This window comes from Ursus arctos, unplaced genomic scaffold, assembly GCF_023065955.2.
Source record: "Ursus arctos isolate Adak ecotype North America unplaced genomic scaffold, UrsArc2.0 scaffold_7, whole genome shotgun sequence".
NCBI lineage: Eukaryota > Metazoa > Chordata > Mammalia > Carnivora > Ursidae > Ursus > Ursus arctos.
The window spans coordinates 70267295-70287483 of NW_026623089.1; the positions used below are offsets into that span (position 1 = coordinate 70267295).

The 20189-nt window shown below is 46.6% G+C and overlaps 1 long non-coding RNA gene across 1 annotated transcript in view; it reads right to left on the reverse strand.

The window, feature by feature from the left end:
- The window catches only part of LOC113259011 (uncharacterized), a 191077-nt gene that overhangs the window by 151612 nt on the left and 19276 nt on the right, over window positions 1-20189 (reverse strand). The gene's annotated exons all lie outside the window — the stretch shown is intronic.

Below are 20189 nucleotides of genomic sequence, written 5' to 3' on the forward strand. Positions count from 1 at the left end.
AAGTGTCTATTGATGGGTAAAGGGATAAAGAAGACGATAGATAGATGATAGATAGATAGATAGATAATATCCACACAATGGAATATTACTCGGCCATAAAAAATGAAATCTCATCATCTGTGGTAACATGGATGGACCTTGGGCATTACATTCAGTGAAATAACTCAGACAGAGAAAGACATACATGGTATGATATCACTCGGATGTAAAATCTAAAAAGAAAAACAAGGCAACAAACAAAACAAAACAAAAATCATAAACATAGAGCACAGAGCTGTGATTGCCAGACGAGTGGGTGGAACAGATGAAGGGGGTCAAGAGGTACAAACTTCCGGTTATAAAATAGGTGAGTCACGGGGGTGCAGTGCACAGCATGGTGACTGCAGTCAATAATATTGCAGAGCACATCTGCAAGTTGCCAAGAGAGTAAATCCTATAAATTAACTTTGGGAGGTGACAGATCACAACTAGACTTATTGTGGTGATCATTTTACAATATACATAGACATCAAATCATTATGTTGTGTACCTGAAACCAGTACAATGTTATATGTCAATTATACCTCAGTAAAAGAAATTTTTTTTCGATATCTATTCTGGACCTCTCGTTTGACACATGACGGAACCCAGCCACAGAGAAAGTGAAGTGACTTGCCCAACGTCCCATAGCTTATGGGTGACAGAGCCCAGAAGAGGACTTGTGTCCCCTGACCTGTAGTCTGAGGTTCATTCTTGCTTGATCACAACCGGGACCCACACAGCGGGTGGAGGTGGGTACTGGTGCAGAAGGTGTCCTTCAGGCCATCAGAAACTTCTCCTGTGAGGGGTCCAGAATGTACTACCGTGATCCCAGGCTCTGTAGAAGGGTTACGTGTAGGCATTCCTAACCAGGAGGTCATATATTTTTCTATAAGGGGGTGTATATAAAGCATTCATCACGTTTTCAAAGGGATTCCATTGCACAATAAAATTAAGAACCAATGAACTAGAGTACAGGGCCAGCAAGCTTTCTGTAAGGGGATTTTACAGAAAGTAAATATTTTGGCTTTGCTGTCCCAATTATTCAACTCCCTTATACAACTCTCTTGTCCCCCGAACTGTGGAAAGCAGTCACAGAGAGTCAAGGAATAAATGGACGTGGCTGTGTTTCAATAAAACTTTATTTACAAAAATAGGCTGTGGGCCATTTTTGGCCCAGGCAGTAGTTTGCCAACCTGAAACTAGAGGATCTGATCAACTACCTTCCCCTTACTTCAGGTTTTGCTTCTGGTCATATAATCACTTGCCACACTCCCCCTTTTATCAGGTGAACTGAGAGCCATATTCCTGCAGATCCAGCTCTTAGCCAGGGACCACCAAGGAAGTGGGGAAACACATAAAGGGAATTTGTTTCACTTTTTCATTAAACAACAAGTTCTTTGAATTCTTAATTGGAAACTTTCACACATGAATTGAGGTTGCTGCATCTCATTTCCTGCAGTCCTGCTCACCGTTTATTTTGAGCAAAATAATTGTCGAACGAACGTGGAGGGTGACCTTTGACCTCTGGTGGCTGCCCACAATATACTTTACTGGCTCATTTGCATATAGGGTGTTAGAAAACACGCTGGCACATTCTTCTCTTTTTACATAAGATTCTGATTCCTTGATTAACTAGGGACTGAAACAAGATCTCCAGACAGAACATGGCCAGGAAGGACTGGAGATTTTTTTCCCGCTTCCGTTGTTGGCAAAGAACCTCTTCAGTTCAAATTAAGAAGCAGTTGAGGAAGATACCAAGTCAGGTCCTGTGGGGGAAGGGGTGGCCACTGCACAGAGCACGGGATCCCGATCCAGGACATTGGTCCTCTGCTCTTGTACAAAAGATGAGATTTACAAACAACAATAACAAGGAGTCTTTCCTCTCTGTTGGACCTTCACGCAGAACCCGGCACTCCCCTGCCCCCAACAGACCGTCACCCACTCTGAGAAGGCAGAGAGGAGGAGCGATGACAGAGCAGTTCTCTATGGGGGAGTCTGCCCCTGTCCTGATTAGGACAGGCAGGGAGGGACAGAACTGAAGCTGAGAAAAGACGGCAGAACAGCCTCCCTCAGCTTTGCCCAGCCCCCTCTCTGACCTTGCCCTTTCCAAATTCTGGTAGCAAAAGGACTGAGTCAGTTAGTCCTACAAGTGAGAGGCAGGTGTTTTTCCATTTGTGTGACATTAGCTGTAAATACTGTATGCCCCTATACATCAGAAATACCCCTGTGGACTCCTGCTCAGAGGCGGGTTTTCTGGCTTACAGACCCCTTTTCACACATCAGCATTAGGACACACGTGAACACGCCTCTCCAAGGGACCCAAGAGATAACAAACTCTCCTTCCAAAAGGAGAACAGAGGCAATGAAAGATCTGGTCATCAGCCAAGGAGGAGTTGATGTGATCCAGGGCTCGGGCTCACACCTAGGTGTCCTGGTCCCCCACCAAACTTCCATCAAGCTGGCTCCTCCTGAGAACCAGTTTTCGCACCATCTCAAGCAGCTTCCAGAAGATTCAGAGGTGCCCATTTTCTTCCTTTTTCTCTTTATATCCGGACATGTTTCCCAGCCTTCCCATGGAAAATCCCTGAGCTGGCCACTTCCTGTTTTTGTTTTGTTTTCCTCCCTCACTGGTGTACCCTTTGACCTTCTGTCCTCTGTCAGGATCTGATCTTCGACTCAAACTGGGAAACTAATCCCTGGCGCCAAACAGTTCACTCGGTACCCAACTGGGAAAAGGGAGAGTTCTACCTCAGCCCTGCTCACTCCCTGTATGAGCTTAAACAAACCTGTTCTCTCAAGGGTCCTCTGAGTTGCTTCCTCACCCAAAACAGAGATGCTGAGAAGACTAAGAGATTTGTTTTTAGAGATGTTTGTCCAGCAGGAACACAATATTAGCAACACTTGTTTTTGAGTTCTAATACACTTTTATTTGGGGCCAAGGAGTGTCCTTTTGCTTTGTTCACTAGACTAGCTGGAGTGTGCCCTGGTCATGGGCTGCTCTTTCCAATGCTTTGTCCCCTTCCTCTGGGCCCAGCATTCCTGGCATATTTGGAGAGAGTAGGAGCTGGACCCAGGCCATGTTTCTAAGTATCTTCTCAGTTCTGCAGTCTTGTTTCCAACACAGTGTCTTTGCTTTGTTTATTCTCTACTTCCCACTCCTGGGCAGGACAGGCACAGGGCAGGCAGGCCTCCCCAACACTGGCCACCAACACCGTGCCACAGGCGGTGGCTCCAGGTCAAGCTGGCTGGAAACTCCAGGCCCCCGCCAGCTCCAGAGGGGGGAACATGTGACACGGTCAGACAAAGGAGGTGTTAACTATGTGCTGGTCTAATGGGGAATTTCCCCAAACACATCTGGCACATACAAGTAAAAAGGAAGAAAGATACCAAACAACAAACCGCCACTGCCTCTGAGAATTTACTATTTGGAACAGGTGTCCCCTGCCACTTAAGGAAGGCATCTGGGTTGAGCTCTACTTTCCCTCAGTCACTAGCTCCCTGGATGACCCTTGCTAATACACAGGACCTCTCTGGGCCTCAGCTTTGCCCTCTCTGCAGACAAGTGGGCGGGAGCAAGGCGCTTCCAGTTGGAAAGAGCATGGCAACCAAGGGTGAAATCTGATGGCACCTGGCTCCATCACCGTCTGTCAAGCCCAGCTAGCTCTCCCTTAAATCTTACCTCGAGGAAAGGTCAACCAAATTCATATCACAGGAAAATCTGAAGTTTACTCTATTCTCTAAATTGTTTTCAATTTCCCATGGGGGAAAGAGATTGATTCATTTTGTTAATAAGCAAAGGTCTTATTTTTCCACCTTCGGTCGTATAAATGTCAAAGGGAAAAAAAGCTTCAAGTTCAATCAAAGAACAGTTCCAGCATTTCAAAAAAGTCAAGCGGAGATAAAACAGATGATCCTCCAAGAAAAAAACACCAAAGTGGCCTTAACTCCAAAACCATAATACTTCAAATTATCTAATGTTTAATTCTCTCAAACAAAGGCCTCATGGAAATGTAAAAAAAAAAAAGTTAAAAGCACAGACCGTGCAAGAGTTACAGCCCAGATGAGTCCAGGTTTCCTGTACACTGAGCTGAATCCAACTATGTACCCCAGAATCCTTGGATGGACGATGAGGGGTACACGTAGGTCAAGCCGTAACATAAAACTCAGATTTCTAATAGCTAATTCATATTCATAGCAGCATTATTCATATCAGCCAAGGGGTGAAAGCAAATGTCCATCGATGGATGAACGGATAAACTAACTATGGTACATCCATACAATGGAATATTACACAGCCTAAAAAAGGAGGAAAATTCTGACCCAGCCTACAACATGGATGAACATTACGCTAAGTGAAATAAGCCAGTCTCAGAAGGACAAGTACCGTATAAGTCCACTCATACAAGGTCCCTAGAGTAATCAAATTCATAGAGACAGAAAGTAGAATGGTGGAGGGGCGCCTGGATGGCTTAGTCAGTTAAGCCTCTGACTCTTGGTTTCGGCTCAGGTCATGATCTCAGGGTTATGAGATGGAGCCCCGAGTCAGGCTTGGCACTCAGTGGGGAATCTGCTTGAGATTCTCTCCCTTTCCCTCTCTCTCCCCCTCTTCCCCTCTCTTGCTTGCATGTTCTCTCTCTCTCTAAAATAAATAAATAAAATATTAAGAAGAGAAAGAAGAAAGAAAGAAAGAAAGAAAGAAAGAAAGAAAGAAAGAAAGAAAGAAGAAAGAAAGAAGGATGGTGGTTGCCAGGGGCTGAAGTGGTAGAATGAGGACCCACTACTTAATGGGGACAGAGTTTCAGTCGTGGACAGGGGTATGATGGCACCACAATGTGAGGTACTTAAAGCCATTGAACCGTATGCTTAGAAATGGTTAAGATGGTTAATGTCATGTATTTTGCCACAATTCAATTTTAATTAAAAATTTTTAAAAACTCAGAGTTCTAAATAAAGAGTACTGAGTGACTAAATCTGCCCCCTCTTTACACGTATACACACCAGCTCTTCTCTGAGAAACCCACTGATTGTGCCTTTAATTTAGAGCCCACACACACTCATGAATCCACACACCCAAGTTTCTGCTTCAGAACATAGCTGGAGCCACCACATCCACATCCGTGAGGCAGAGAAAGGGCAGTTCTTTGCCCCATTTGACTAATGGAAAAACCAAGGGTCATGGAGGTTAAGTAGCTTGCTCAAGGTTACATAGTTCACAGGGTTGGCCCCAGTTAATAGTTCCTGGTGGAGCTGTCTCCAGATTTATAACCCCCCAAAGTACTGAATAAACACAGGACAAAACCAGTGTTGGTCTGGAGAGACAGGAGCGTGCCAGGACCAATTTCCAAAATGAGTTCTAAAACCAGTGCCATGTGGACAAAAACATTCCAGAAGGACTTCACATTCATCTGTGGAAAGCGTGTTCCACAGAGCCCCTCCTGTGGCTGGACTCTGTGGGGTTCAGCATCCCGAGTCCTGGTCCCTCCCAGAGCACTGGGCAGTGGGTGGAAAGTGCATGGATGGGGAAATAGTGAGTGTGCTGGTGTACAGCGGGCAGTTCCAGGCCCCCTAGAGAAGTGGCCCACCCAGTGAGGCCTGGGCAGGTGGACAGATTCTGGGGGTCACATGTGCAAAGGCCCAAGATACACAGAACTTGTCTTTTCAGAGACCCATCCCTTCGCTCACCCACATCCCCAATTTTCCCTCAACCCCAGATCACTCCCATTTTCCTATAAGCATGTTGTTCCATCTCCCCTCTTAAAAGACCTGCAGTAAACCCCATGTCTGTCTCAGCTACCCTTCCAGTAGTAGTTGCTAGGGTTGCTGTAAAAAAGTACCACAGACTGGACCACTTGAACCACAGCAATTTATTGTCACAGATCCGGAGGCCAGAAGTCCAAGATCAAGGTGTCAGCAGGGTGGGTTCCTTCTAAGGACTGGGAGGGAGAAACTTTTCCAGGCTCTCCTTGGCTTGTCAATGGCCGTCACCTCCCTGTGTCTCTTCACATCATCTTCTCTGTGTGTCTGTCTCTGTGTCCAAACCCCTTTTTTAAGAACACCAGTCATACTGGATTAGCACCTGTCCTAATGACCTCATCTCCAAAGACCTTATTTCCAAATAAGGTCACATCCATCGGTACTGGGGCTTAAGACTTCAACATCTTTGCAGGGGACACAATTCAAACTACCACACTCCCCATTTTTCTGGTCCTTTGTAGCAAAAAAATCCTCAGAAGAGTCATCTAGAGCCAGGGGACCAAACCCGGGGCCAAGTGCTCTCACTCTGTCACCTGCAATGTCATTTCTTCCTAATGATCCTCAGATTTGTATCTCTAGCCTCAATGTCACTCCGGAGTGTCAGACTCATATGGGCCCTCATTCCTTACTTCAGTAAACAACACTCCTATTCAGAGCAAAGCATCCCAGTCATCCTTGACTATCCTCTTGCCCTCTCACTCCTGACATCAGCGACGATGGCTTTATCGTCACCATCTGTTGTGAATATTGTGACCATCTCATCACCAACACCTCACCCCTGGAGAAGTGAAGGAACCTCCTAACGGCTCTACTACATTCATGTACTCATTCCCCACATGGCAGCCTGGGGTTATGTGAATGGCTTCCATGATGTGAGCAAGAGGGCGTCCATTGCATCCAGCTCTCCAATGGGCTGCCTCCCTTCAGAACATGGCCCTGTGTCAGCTTCCTCTGGATCCTCCAAGCAGCCCCCTGGAGACTCAGATTGGTTCCAGATCCAGTCCTACTGCCTGCCTCACTCTGAGGGCCCCTTTAGAGCTGTGCCACCAGCCTGCCTAGGGAACACTATGGCCCATCCATAAGCCCAGGACTCAAGCGTGCTCTCGGTCAAGCTTAATGCCTTTCCAGGACACCAGCCCACCACGTCATTCTCCAAAACATTGGCCCTGCTTCTCTCTAGCCTCATCCCCAACGCCCCTCACCAGCACCTCCTACCCCACTTGCCATCCCGATCAGCCTCCCTCCCTCCACTCTTGTCATTCCCACTTGCTCCTGCCCCCTCTTCAAGACAGCCTGAATTTAAGTGTTTCCTCCCCCCACCCCCGTCCTGCCTGGTCCAGCTAACTGGCCTGTTGACTGGCCTAATTACTCAGGGGGGTGTCTTAGTCCGTGAGGGCTAACAACAGACATTCATTTCTCACAGTTCTGGAGGCTGGAAGTCCAAGATCAAGGTGCCAGCATGGTCAGATTCTGATGAGAACCTTTTTCCGGGTTGCAGACCGCCAACTGCTCACTACGTGCTCACATGATGGAAGGGCTCAGGAGTTCTGTGGGGTCTCTTTTACAAGAACACTAATCCCACTCATGAGGGCTCCACCCTCGTGACCTAAGCATCTCCCAAAGGCCGCACCTCCCAATGACATCACATTGGGCGTTAGGATTTCAACGTACAAATTTGGGGGGAGACAATAAGCCTATAGCAGGGGGCGTTGGGATGGGGGCACACAGCATAGTGTAATGGTGACATTGCCAGACTCTCTGGTCACATTCGAATTTCAGCTCTATCATTCATTGACAGTGCGACCCTGGGAAGGGTCCCTCTTAACCAATCTGGGCTTCAGTTTCCCCCTATCTAAAATGGAGCTAATCACAGGTACATAAGAAAATGCTCAACATCGGGATGTCTGGGTGGCTCAGTCAGTTAAGCGTCTGCCTTCAGCTCAGGTCATGATCCCGGGGTCCTGGGATCCAGTCCCACATCGGGTTCCCTGCTCAGCAGGGAGTTTGCTTCTCCCTCTGTCTGCTGCTCCCCTTGCTTGTGCTCTCTCTCTCTCTCTCTGACAAATAAATAAATAAAATCTTTAAAAAAAAAAAAGAAAATGTTCAACATAACTCATCATCAGGGAAATGCAAATCAAAACCACAATGAGATATTTCCTCACACATGTCAGGATGACTATTATTTAAAAAATTAAAATTAAAAAAAGACAAGTCTTAGGGAGGTTGTGGAGAAAAGGGAACCCTTCCGCACTGTTGGTAGGAATGTGGACTGATGCAGCCATTATGGAAAACAGTATGGAGGCTCCCCAGAAAATTAAAAATAGAACTACTCTATGATCCAGCAATTCTACTTCTGGGTATACATACAAGAATTGAAATCAAGATCTGTTTTTTTTAAAGATTTATTTATTTATTTGAGAGGTGAGGTGGAGAGAGTGTGGGGAGAGGGGCAGAGGGAGAGAATCTCAAGCAGACTCCCCACGGAGCATGGAGCCCAACATGGGGCTCGATCTCACGACCCTGAGGTCATGACCTGAGCCAAAACCAAGAGCCAGACACTGAACCAACTGAGACACCCAGGCGCCCCGAAATCAAGATCTTGAAGTGATATCCACACTCCTATGTTCAATGCAGCATTATTTCCAATAGCCAAGATACGCAAACAACCAAAATGTTCAGCAGATGCATAGATAAAGAAAGTGTGGTATATACAATACAGCGCAATGCTGCTCAGGCTTCAAAACGATGGAAATCCTACAATCTGGGACAACGTGGACAACATTAATAAATCGTCCTTGATGACATTTAAGAACCAATTATCCTTTGCCAAAAAGCTTCTTGCTACCTAGTCGAGCAGCAATGCAGATGTTGGTCCCCACATGACAAGGACAACAGTGCAGGCCCAGGGAGGCATTTTTCCTTTTCAGAACTGAAAGCCAAAACAATTGACAAGCCCAGGTGAGGGGGAACATAATTCATTCGCTTCCAGCAAAACATGGAGACAAGGAGCACACAGGTGCAGGAGGAAGCCTGCAGAGATTGTCAGGAGCGCAGAACCCCACATCCCACTGGCGTCTGGCCCCCCTTTCATTCCGTGAAGGATTTACTGTAAATCAGCAGATCCTCAGACACTGTTTTCCCACTTCTCAAGGGCAAATATCACACAAGTTGATCTAAACCTTTAAGGGCAGCTTCTCAGACTTTCAAACCAAACAATCCATGAGTTCTATTTGGAATGGTCCCTGGAGGCCTTCAAAGCTAGGCCCAGTGGCTCCCAGGAAGAACTGAACTGTGTGCAAAGACCCCATCAGCCCCACACCCCACTTCTCTGGGCTCAGCTCCAGGCCACCAAGCACCTGTCCCCATGTCACAGGTCATCACAGGTGGGTCGGGCACACAAGATCCCCAAGGACTGGCAAGCCTGCTTCATGGTGGTCGATCATAAATGGAAAGGACTGCATTTTTGCTACACACACACACACACACACACACACACGTGTGCGTATGTCCATAAACACGCACGTGTATGCATGTGCACATTTGCACAAGCGTGTGCACCCTTTTCTACCTGCATGCTTTACTCATGCTCCTCACAGAATCAGACAGAAGGCCAGCCCTTGCAATACAGACGAGGAGTCCAAGACCCAGAGAAGCTCGGGGCTGGCCTGAGCCCGCAGCAGTGAAAGCGAGCCCGCCTGGCCCTGGAGCCCTCTCCCTCTGTCTCCGCTCACTGCACCTTTGGAACTGCTCCTTCTCCTTTTTTGCCAACACATGCCCTTCTCTCCCTGCAGAACTGTGAGCTTTCTTCCACCAGCATGACTCCTTTGTGACCAGCTGCTCCAAGCTCCTGTCATGCTGCTCCTGAGGACCCCGACCTCACAGAAGTCAGTGAAGGGAGCAGCGTACCCTGTGGGCAGGATGCCACCTCGGACCCCTTCACACTGGGTCTCCTGGAATGCTGCTTCTCGGGCCGGCCTCTGCTTCTCCTACAGAAGGAAAAACCCTTGGAAAGCAGAGACTGTCCTCAGTCTTTTCTATCTGGCCCCCTGCTTCTAAGGGGTATTCTAGAAAAAGCATGTGCCCACACATATCTCTCGAAGATCAGGTGGGCTGCAGGGCTGGACACCTGGACAGGCTCCAGCATGTGCCCAAATCCCCATGATAGCGCTGTCCTGGAGGGAGTCAACTTCTCTCCTTGGGAAGCCACCCAGACAGCTGACAGCCATCCGAAACAGAGCTCTCAGGGAGGCCCTTCTTGGAGGGGAGTCCTCTAATGGTAGCGTAGTCCCTGCCCAGGAGACCGGAAACAGACTCTTTTTCAATGCATGCATTTCTTAGAGAAGTAAGAGATGAGGCTCATGAGAGCTAACAGGGTCCGCGGTTGGTTTGCAAGCCTCCCTCTGAGATCACAGAAAAATGCATCCGATAATTTATCCTGTGGATGCCATCAGACAAGGACGTGTGTGTGTCTGGATCCTGTGTGGGGTGTGTGCTGAGAATCTTGTGTGCATGTATTTATGTGACCATATATGTGTGTGACATACACAGTCACATACATACACATGCCGGATTTTAACACACACACACACACACACACACACACGCAAGCACATATAATGCCAAAACCAGTTGAGGACCTATCTTTGTAAATAAAGTTTTATTGGAACGTAACCACACTTGTTCATTACATCATCTACACATTCTCTTTGACCATTTTGGAGCTATCACCTGCAGAGCTGAGTAGTTGCAATAGAGACATCTGGCCCACAGAACTGAAGACATTTACCATCTAGCCCTTGACAGAAAGTCGGCCGACCCTTAGGTTAAATGATGATTCCTCTCTATGCAGCTATTAAAATTATTATGCAAATCTATAATTGTGGCTGTAGAAAGTAGTCATGATGTATTCCTAAGTAAGAAAATTGGCTGGAAAATGTTGACTTAAACCCATTCTTATAAAAGGAAAATATATTCAGCTAAGTGTGCATATTTGTGTAGAAAAATACATCTATTTTCTCTAGAAAGTAGTGGAAGGAGAGTGATCGCAGGTAATTTCTTAATTTCTTCTTTATACTTTTCTTTTTAATATCTGATTTTTTAAAGTAATGAGTGCACTTAACCTTTTCATGTAAACAATAGTAGCAATGTTCTTTTTATGTGGATAAAGCTGCTCACATCCCCCAATCTCCTACCTACATAGATGAGGAGGAGTGTCAGGGTTCGAGAGGCCCAGACTGGGGGAGATGGCTTAGCTTCTATAAGGGGGGAGCCAGCAAAGGGCCTGGAGAGACAGCCCCCGGGGGGGTAGACCTCACTGACTCCCTTGGAGGGGCCCTCAGCCTGAGCAGAGTGTGTTTCTGGGCTCTTCCTCCCACTTCACTGACGTCCAGGCTGTGATGGTGAGACTCATCGCCAAGCATCACCTCCACTGCATGCAACCTGGCCAAAAAAGAGTCCAGAGAGCCTTCTCTCTCCTGAGCCAGTCCCTGGCCTCCATGCGCGGGCCGCCACAGAAGTCGGCCTGGCACTAAGTGCCAGGTCTCTGAGGAGACAGAAGCATGGTGTCCAAACATGAATGGCTTATTTTTAGAAAAGTCCACCCCTGTGTCCTGGCCCCACTCCAGGGTGAGAGATGGCATTCCCTCTGACTCAACTCCCCAAACTGACCCCATTTCAGAGGGTCTAAGTAGACTGCCCTTGCTGACATGAGCCAAGGACAGCCCAGTCCTTCTGGAAAAGGAGCTCTACAGCAGTTCCAGATCCTTCCAGGCCTGTGTGAGGGCTGCTTCTGAAGAGAGCACGGCCATTCCCTTAACGGTCCATGCTTCAGAACACAACGCAGAGCCTTCTGCACTAACGTCTCCCAGATCCCCATTTTCCCAGCAAGTACATAAGACAGCGGACCTCCCCCTATGGTTTCTCAGCCCGGTGAGATTCCTTGAATTCATCAGATTGCAAGTCCAGGGAAAATGGAGGGCCGCCTTTTCCCTCCTCCTCCCACACAGGCCCCTGCAGCCCTGGTCCTCGATTGGGGTCTCAGGCACTTCTCCATCTCTTCAATCAGGCCCCACACTATGGCCAGTGAACGAGATAAATGAAGGGAGGAATAGCTTTCTTCCAAGAAAGACACTAGAGCTCATGTTCCGCTATAATTCACTGTGTAGGTCTGACGACAGGAAGAAGTGCCATCAATGTCAAGGAGAACAATGCCACACACAGACACATCTTGCTAGAGAGGATCACAGAGCTGGTGGGTTCATAGGGGGTGGCTCGGAGAGTGAGAGAGTGGGAGATTATTTTCCCTCCCGAGGCCAGTATTGCCAACATTCCAGAGGTAGCGAGACACAGCTGCCCTCCCCAGTTGTCCTTGGCTGACTGGAGCTGCAGATGTCAGTTGTCTCAAACCATGTATCCAAGTCTTCGGAAAGAAGAGGCTTCTGTTCTTCTGAGCTAGCGCCTGGGTTTCTCACTGGCTTCTGTCTCCCACATGCTGCCTCCTCCATCCTGAGCAACATGGGCAGCCCTGACCCCGCTGAACATGTCAAGGCCTCTCTGGGTGAGGCCAAGAGCTTGTCCTGCCCCTCATTTTGTTAGTAGGCATCATGCATCAGCCTTTATTCATGACCTGTAAAGTTGTAGCCTTTAAGGTTAGGCTTGTCCACACCTATAATTCTCCACCAGAGCAATCTGTTGTGAAGAAAGAGGCCTCCAGCAGGCAGTGGCTCTGAGTCACAGCTTCCCAATGTACCCCCACCCACCCCATAGGGGCCACCATTATCAGTCACGTTTGAGCCTCAGGCTGCTCTGGGACATGGAAAAGTTGGCCAAGGCTTACCTGTGCTCATAAGGTCAAGGGACTTCTCAGAATGAGTAAAAACAGTAGAATGCTCTAGATCTCCTCCTTGGTCCACTTTCTTGACCTTTGTTCCTCATGTGAGGGTCAGACCTTCCAGCTCTGCCATCTATCTTTCAGATCATCAGTTCTACTGTTTGAATCAGCAGGACTTTCCATTCCCTTGGCACAGCAAGGTGCTTTTATACTCTTCATCTGGAAAGTAAGAGTCCCTGGACCCCTGGAGCCATCTCGCTGCAAGGGATGTGGCCCCACTATGGAGTCTAGGTTTCTCCAGGGCCTCTCCTGGGCTGTTCAAATAGCCCAAGACAACCCTTCAAGGGATTTCCCTTCTCTGAGACTCAATTTCCTCATCTGTACAATGGAAGAGTTAGAGTCAATATTTGCTACATTTCCATCCGGCTCCAACACACCCAAAGTCTGGGATTATCTGGGTTTTCACATTTCTGGACAAGACCTAATCCCACTCAACTTTCCTATATGGCCATGATGCTTTAGTCCTCAGAACCGACCCTAACCCTCAAAGTGGTCTTCTATTCTCAATCATCATTCTCACTTGAACCTCACCACAACTCAATGACGTGGACAGTACTGTGACACAACCACCCCTTGGAGATGAGAAACAATTTGCCAAAAGCCACAGAGCTAACAGGGGGCAGAGCTGGACTTGGTCTCCTGCCACCAAGTCCAGGGCTCCATCCAGCAGCTCATACCTCCCCAGTGTGTGTCTACATGCTGTGAACAACACCAGCCAAGGGTGTAACCTCAACCTTGTGCAGTCCATGGGCATTCAGGTGGACCTGCTGGGTTGCAGAACAAGAACGAGAGTCATACCCAACCATCTGACAACCCCCAAGTTAAGCTCAGTTCTCTTGGTTCTTTTCCTCCTTCTTAGGCACAGGGATCTGACAGATGGAGGGCCCTATTCTGAGGATACTTATGGGCTGTCCATGGGGGTCAGATATGCAGCTCAAAATTCACAAAGGAGCCCAAGATCACCTCACATGGTCCCAAGCCCACCCAAAAAGGAGTGAAGACGTTATAATGGTGTAAACCATTGTTTGGGTTTAAACTGAGGCTCTCTGCTAGCTCCTCAGTCCCTTGACATAGTGGGCCGGAATCAGGGAGAAGGAAACATTCTCTCCATGGCCCCATAAGCCTGGTGTCTTCTGAAGGTGACAGAAGATGTGCGTGTGGAAGAGGGAGGGAGGTATCTGTGTCTCATCAGAGAAATTGCCCAGAGCACCAGCATGCATCGTCCATCCTTCCTCCACAGATCCCTCAGTCTCTGCAGTGGCTCAAAGTCACAAAGACACAGCCTTCTCAAAACATTTACATTTCTGCCAGGCAAAGATTCATGTGACTTCGAATCCCAAAGTACACAGATTTTCACAGGAAGAATAAAAGAGGATCCCGATCATGTTGCGACAAAGTAACCAGTCTGGCCAAATGTCACTGAAAAAATTAAAGATTCCTCGTTTTACCCACAGGGGTTTTCTTTCTGGAATCTTACATGTATCAGTTTCCTAACTTCACTGATGTCTGATTGGAGCTTAATTCAAAGAAAATAGAGGGCAATGGCGACCTTAGTCCCCTGTTTCTGCATAGAGTACAGAAGGAGGTCACCAGAATAGACCTATAAAACTTGACAATGGGACCAAAACTCATGAAAGGGTGTTGTCAAGCCAGTTTAACTCAGTGAACTCTGAAGATACTGAGGAAGATGTTGTCACCTGAGCTCTGCTTCAGAAACATTCTCTCGGGGTGCCTGGGTGGCTCAGTCAGTTGAGCGTCCAACTCTTGATTTCAGCTCAGGTCAGAATATCTGGGTCGTGAGATTAAGCCCGGCATTGGGCTCTCATTCTCTCCCTCTTATTTGAGAGATAAAATAAATCTTAAATAAATAAATCTTTAAAAAAAAAAAAAAGGAACATTCTCTCACAGTCTAGTGCCGAAAACACCCCCCCCCTCCACTACCCTGCCCCCAGACTTAATTACTCTGTCCTTCACGTGCCAAAGGAGCAATCCTCAATGTTTCTCCCCCTTAAATACTTTGGTCAGAAGCTTGAATTCATGAAAAGCATGCTTATTTATTCACAGTTCTATCCATTTTGTTAAATTTGAAAGTCGGAACAAATACATTCAATGTATGTGTGTACATTAATAAATACAACACGTTTGCACTGCTGGTCCTGGTCCTAAAATATTATTAGAATACTCTTTTTAAGAATGAAATCTTGCCATTTGCCACAACGTGGATGGAACTTGAGAGTATTATGTTAAGCAAAATAAGTCACAGAAAGGCAAATACCATCCTTTCACTCATATGTGGAATTTTAGAAACAAAACAGAGGATTATAGGGGAAAGGAAGGAAAAATAAGATGAAAATTGAGAGGGAGGCAAACCATAAGAGATGCTGAACTCTAGGACAAACCAAGGGTTGCTGGAGGGGAAGTGGGGGGTGGACGGAGTAACAGGGTGATGGGCATTAAAGAGGGCACTTGATGTAATGAGCACGGGGTGTTATATGCAACTGATGAATCACTAAATTCTACCCCTGAAACTAGTAATAAAAATAAAATAAAATTGTTTAAAATTTAAAGAATATTCTTTTTAATCAGAGGGAAGATCTGAGACATTCTATTTGGGTTTTGGTTATTGTTCAACACACGTCCTAATGATGATGACCTACGGTAAGATGGGCTTCATCTGACCAATGGATGAGGGATACAGAAAGGTAGCAGGAACTGGGGTAGAAGCTAGGACTGGGATGGAGGCAGTGAGATGATCTGAACCAGTCACACCACATGGCAACACACAGACCCCACTGCCCTACAGCTAGGGTCAATATTCAGTGAAGGATTCATGTGATAACATGTAAATTCAGGGTTGTTCAATTTTGTTTAATCCTGAGTTAGAATCTGCTACCAGTACTTCTCAAGACCTACCAGAAACTGACACCGCATGTGCTAATGTGAACTATGAATATCTGAGTGGTCCCTGTGAGAAGGAGAGGGATATTTCTAAATAGACATAAGAGGGTCCAAGACACAGGCCCAAGCTACAGTCCTACCCCACCAATGGAGCTATTGCCCAGAAGTTTGAAGATTGCCCATAGGGGCACTTTGTTGAATATCCTCAACAATGGAATAAAGAATAAATCCTTATTCTCTAATGGTGGATATGATTTGTAGAGTCAACCAAAGGAAGACAGTAGGGTACAAAGGTTAAGAACAGGGTCCCTTCTGAGCAGTGTTTGGCTTCCATGCAATAAAGTTGTCCCAGGGGACAACTCCAGTCTGTGGAAGGCAATGTCACCTCCTCTCATGTTCCACTGGTGAAAACAAGTCCATGGCCTCATTTCTTGGAGGGACTAGCACTAGACATGCACCACAGAAGAAGAAGAGAAGAGATTTTCACAAGCACAGCCAAAGGAGCGATCCACTCCTGACCTGGCCAGAACCCGTCCTCCAAGTGAAACGTGCAGGCAGAGGAAGAGGAAACACTTCTAAAGCTGTGTTCGCATTGACAAGTGATTGGATCAGTGAAAAAACAAGCAGGTCTGCAGGGCTCCAGATGTCTCAAAATGCACACTTGGATTTATATATTTGTCCGAACACCAAACCCCATATTGTCTTGGCCCTCTCTGTTAAGTCTGCCCAGAAATCTACTCAAGATCAACTTTAGGGGTCCTGGACCACAGCCCCACCCCCAGACAGTCCTACGGTCCTACCTTAGTGATTGCTGTAATGCAAACTGCTTTTCTTCCAGATGTGTGCAAGCTACATTGTGCTTCCGTGGTCCAAATCATGCAAAGAACCAGGTGGTTACTTTCCATTGTATCTCATGAGCTCAGCTGGTGTTAACCAGACCTACCTGACTTTTCCCTGTATGTGTACTTTCAGTTCTGTTTTTGGTGCCAACCTGTTATTACTTTTATATTTCGTGCTCCACCTTACCCCTCATCAATGTGCTCCCCTATATGATGCATACAAAATATCTCTGAATATGCACCTAAGAAAGTATCACATGGGTGGACTCTGGGGGCTGGAACTGGGTGGCTGTGGGACTGTCTGGGAGGGAGACTTGTGAATGTTTTTAGTGTTGAACCACATGAGCTAATACCTAATCAAAAAGCACTTTTGCACAGAGAACTTTTAGGGCAGTGAAAACATTGTGTGTGATACTACTATGATGGATATTTGTTGTTACATTTGTCCAACCCCGTGGAATATATAACACCAAGAGGGAGCTGTGATGTAAACTGTGGACTTTGGAAAATTATGGTGTGTCCATGTAGGTTCATCAATTGTAACAAATGCACCCCTCTGCTGGGGGGCTGTTGCTGGTGGTGGAGGCTACACATATGGGGGGGACAGGAGGTATACAGGGATTCTCTGTACCTTCTTCACAATTTTGTTGTGAATCTTAAACTGCTCTAAAAAAACAAAATCTCTTTTTAAAAGCCAGCAAAAAAATACTTTGAAACAATAAATAATGAAAAGGATGATATGACTAACAGGGAGTCCCTGTTGGTGGGAAAGACAGTGAGGGAAGAGGAGCCATCTGCTGTCGGAAGCAGAGTCCCAGGGAAAGAGAGAGAGATGCTAAAAGAACATTTTTAGAAACATTTGTGTATGGTATGCATGTAACCACCTCCCTCCAACCTCCACCAAGAAACATTCAGTAAAAGTCTACAAAACCCATCAAAACCTTAGGAGTCAGTGATGTGGGGAAACTGGAACCCTTGTCACTTTTGGTGGGAATGTAAAATGGCGGTATAGCTGTTATGGAAAACAGTAACACAATTCCTCAAAAAATTTAACATAGAATTACCACATGATCCAGCAATTCCTCTGGTACATACCCAAAAGAATCAGAAGCAGAATCTAAAAGAGACATTTATATACCCATGTTCATAGCACGTCATTTATAATAGCAAAAATGTGGAAGTGACTCAAGTGTCCATCAATGGAGGATAAACAAAATATGGTACATCCATGCAATGGAATATTATTCAGTCTTAAAAAGGAAGGAAATTCTGACACATGCTTCAATATGGCTGAACCTTGAGGACATTATGCTAAGTGAAATGACCTAGTCACAACAAGACAAATACTGTATGATTCTAATTGCATGAGGTACCTAGAATAGTCAAACCCACAGAGACAGAAAGTAGAATGATGGCTGTCAGGGGCTGGAGTGGGGGTGGGGGGAGAATGGGGAGTAATTGTTCAGTGGGTACAAAGTTTCAGTTTTGCAAATAAAAAGAGTTCTGGAGATGGATGATGATGATGGTTGCACCACAATGCGAATGAACTTAACCCTGTTGAGATGTACACTTAGCCATGGTTGTGGTAGGTTTTACATTATGTGTACTTTACCAGTATTTAAATTTCTAAAAGTTTCCTTAAAAATACTTTGTAAGTCAGGGGTGTGTGTGTGTGTGTGTGTGTGTGTGTGTGTGTGTGTTGGGTTGCACGAGGGATGGAAGAGACAAGGGTGGGTGACAACATGCTAAGCCTCGATTCAAAGCCAAGGTAAGATGAACCAGTAACCTCTGTGTGGCATCTCTAGGGCAAACCCCTTCGCCAGTGTGAGCAATGCTCAGCTGGTTTATTTGACTCCAGAAGTATTCTGATTCTCCTCCAACAGGAGCAACAACTCCGGGCACTCAACATGGTATCCCACACTTCCTGGTAGTCACAAGGAACTGCCCTCTGTGGATATACAGCGTGACTTTGGCATCTTCCCTCTTGTCTTTGAGTGAAGTTTTCCTCAACTCCCTTCCCATTTTTGCTCAGCCAATTGGCAGGCAAATATTCACTGTTACATTCCATGCACCAAGCTCTGCGCGATAGTGAGGACCGAGAGGTGCGTGTGCCAGGGTCACTGCCTGTAGGAGGCTGCCATCCCAGCAGGTTAGACAGACAAGCAGACAAGCACCTGCAGTTAAGTGCAAGGCACATGATGATGAGTGGGTCCCAGGAGCTATGAGACCACGTGGTCTTGGGTGGCCAGCCTCCCCTGCAGGTCAGCTAGAGCATCCCCAGAGGCAGTGACAGTTATGCCCCAGCAGAGACCTCACATCTGACAGACACTTGGAAGTGATCCCTATAAAAATTTACGCTAAATGAGAAAGCAGGGATGGGGCTACTCAACTGGAGAACAGCACTGCGAAGGTCTAGAAGCAAGAGACACCATGGTGTATTTGAGGAACAAAGAAAAATGGGCATGACGAAAGCAAAACGCACAAGGAGAAGTTAAGGTGCAAGGTGAAGGCTCCACAGAGGAAGGCGGTACCCCGGGGCTGAGTGCTGCGTCAGTCTGCTTAGGAGCAACAGCAAGATACAACTGGAAGTACCCAAACAAAAGAGCAACATGACCCCATTTGCATTTTTATTCTTTTTAAAAATTTTTTAAAGATTGTATTTATTTGAGAGAGAGCACAAGGGAGAGAGCACAAGCAGGGGGAGCAGCAGAGCGAGAGGAAGAAGCAGGCTGCCAGCTGAGCAGGGAGCCCAATGCAGGGCTCAATCCCAGGACCCTGAGATCCATGACCTGAGCTGAAGGCAGATGCTTAATGACTGAGCCACCCAGGTACCCCACCATTTGCATTTTTAAAAGAATGTTGGACTTGCATTGAATGGAAAGAAAAGGAGCTTGAATGTGTGCAGACCAGTGTATTAGCTTCCTGTGGCTGCTATAACAAGTGACTACAAATTTGGTAGCTTAAAATGAAAGAAATGTACTTATTCTTTCACAGTTCTGGAGGATAGAAGTTCAAAGTCAGTTCCACTGGGCTGAACTCAAGGTGTCAGAAGGACCACACTCTCTCTACTCCCTGCCTCTTCCAGCTTCTGGGGGTGACTGGCGTTTGCCGGCTTGGTGCTTCCACCCCCTACCCCCAGTCTCTGCTTCCGGTTTCACACAGACTTCCCTGTGACACTTGTGATGCCATCTGGGGTCCATCTGGACAATTCAGGAAAATCGCCTCATCTTAAAAGTCTTATCTTAAACTCTTACATATGACTGGTGGGAATATAAAATGGTACGGTCGCCGTGGAAAACAGTATGGAAGCTCCTCAAAAACTTAAAGAGATTATCGTATGATCCAGCAATTCCACTCCTGGGAATAGGCCCCAAAGAATGGAAAGTACGGACTTGAACAGTACTTGTGCACCCATGTCATAGCAGCATTATTCACAAGAGCTAAGACGTGGAAGCAACTCAAGCGTCCATCAACAGACGAACGGGTAAATAAAATTCAGTATGTCCATTCCATGGAATATAATTCAATCTTGAGAAGGAGGAAAACTCTGACCCATGCTACAATAAGGATGAACCCCGTGGACATCATGCTAAATGAAATAAGCCAGAAGGACAAATACTGTAGGAGTCCACTTACATGAGGTGCCTAGAGGAGTCGAAACAGAAGGTAGGATGGGGGCCACCAAGGGCTGGAGTGGGGATCAGGGGAAAAGGTAGAAATGAATGCACACCAAGTTTCAGTTTTGCAAGATAAAAAGAACTCTGGAGATGGAACGTGGCGATGCTTGC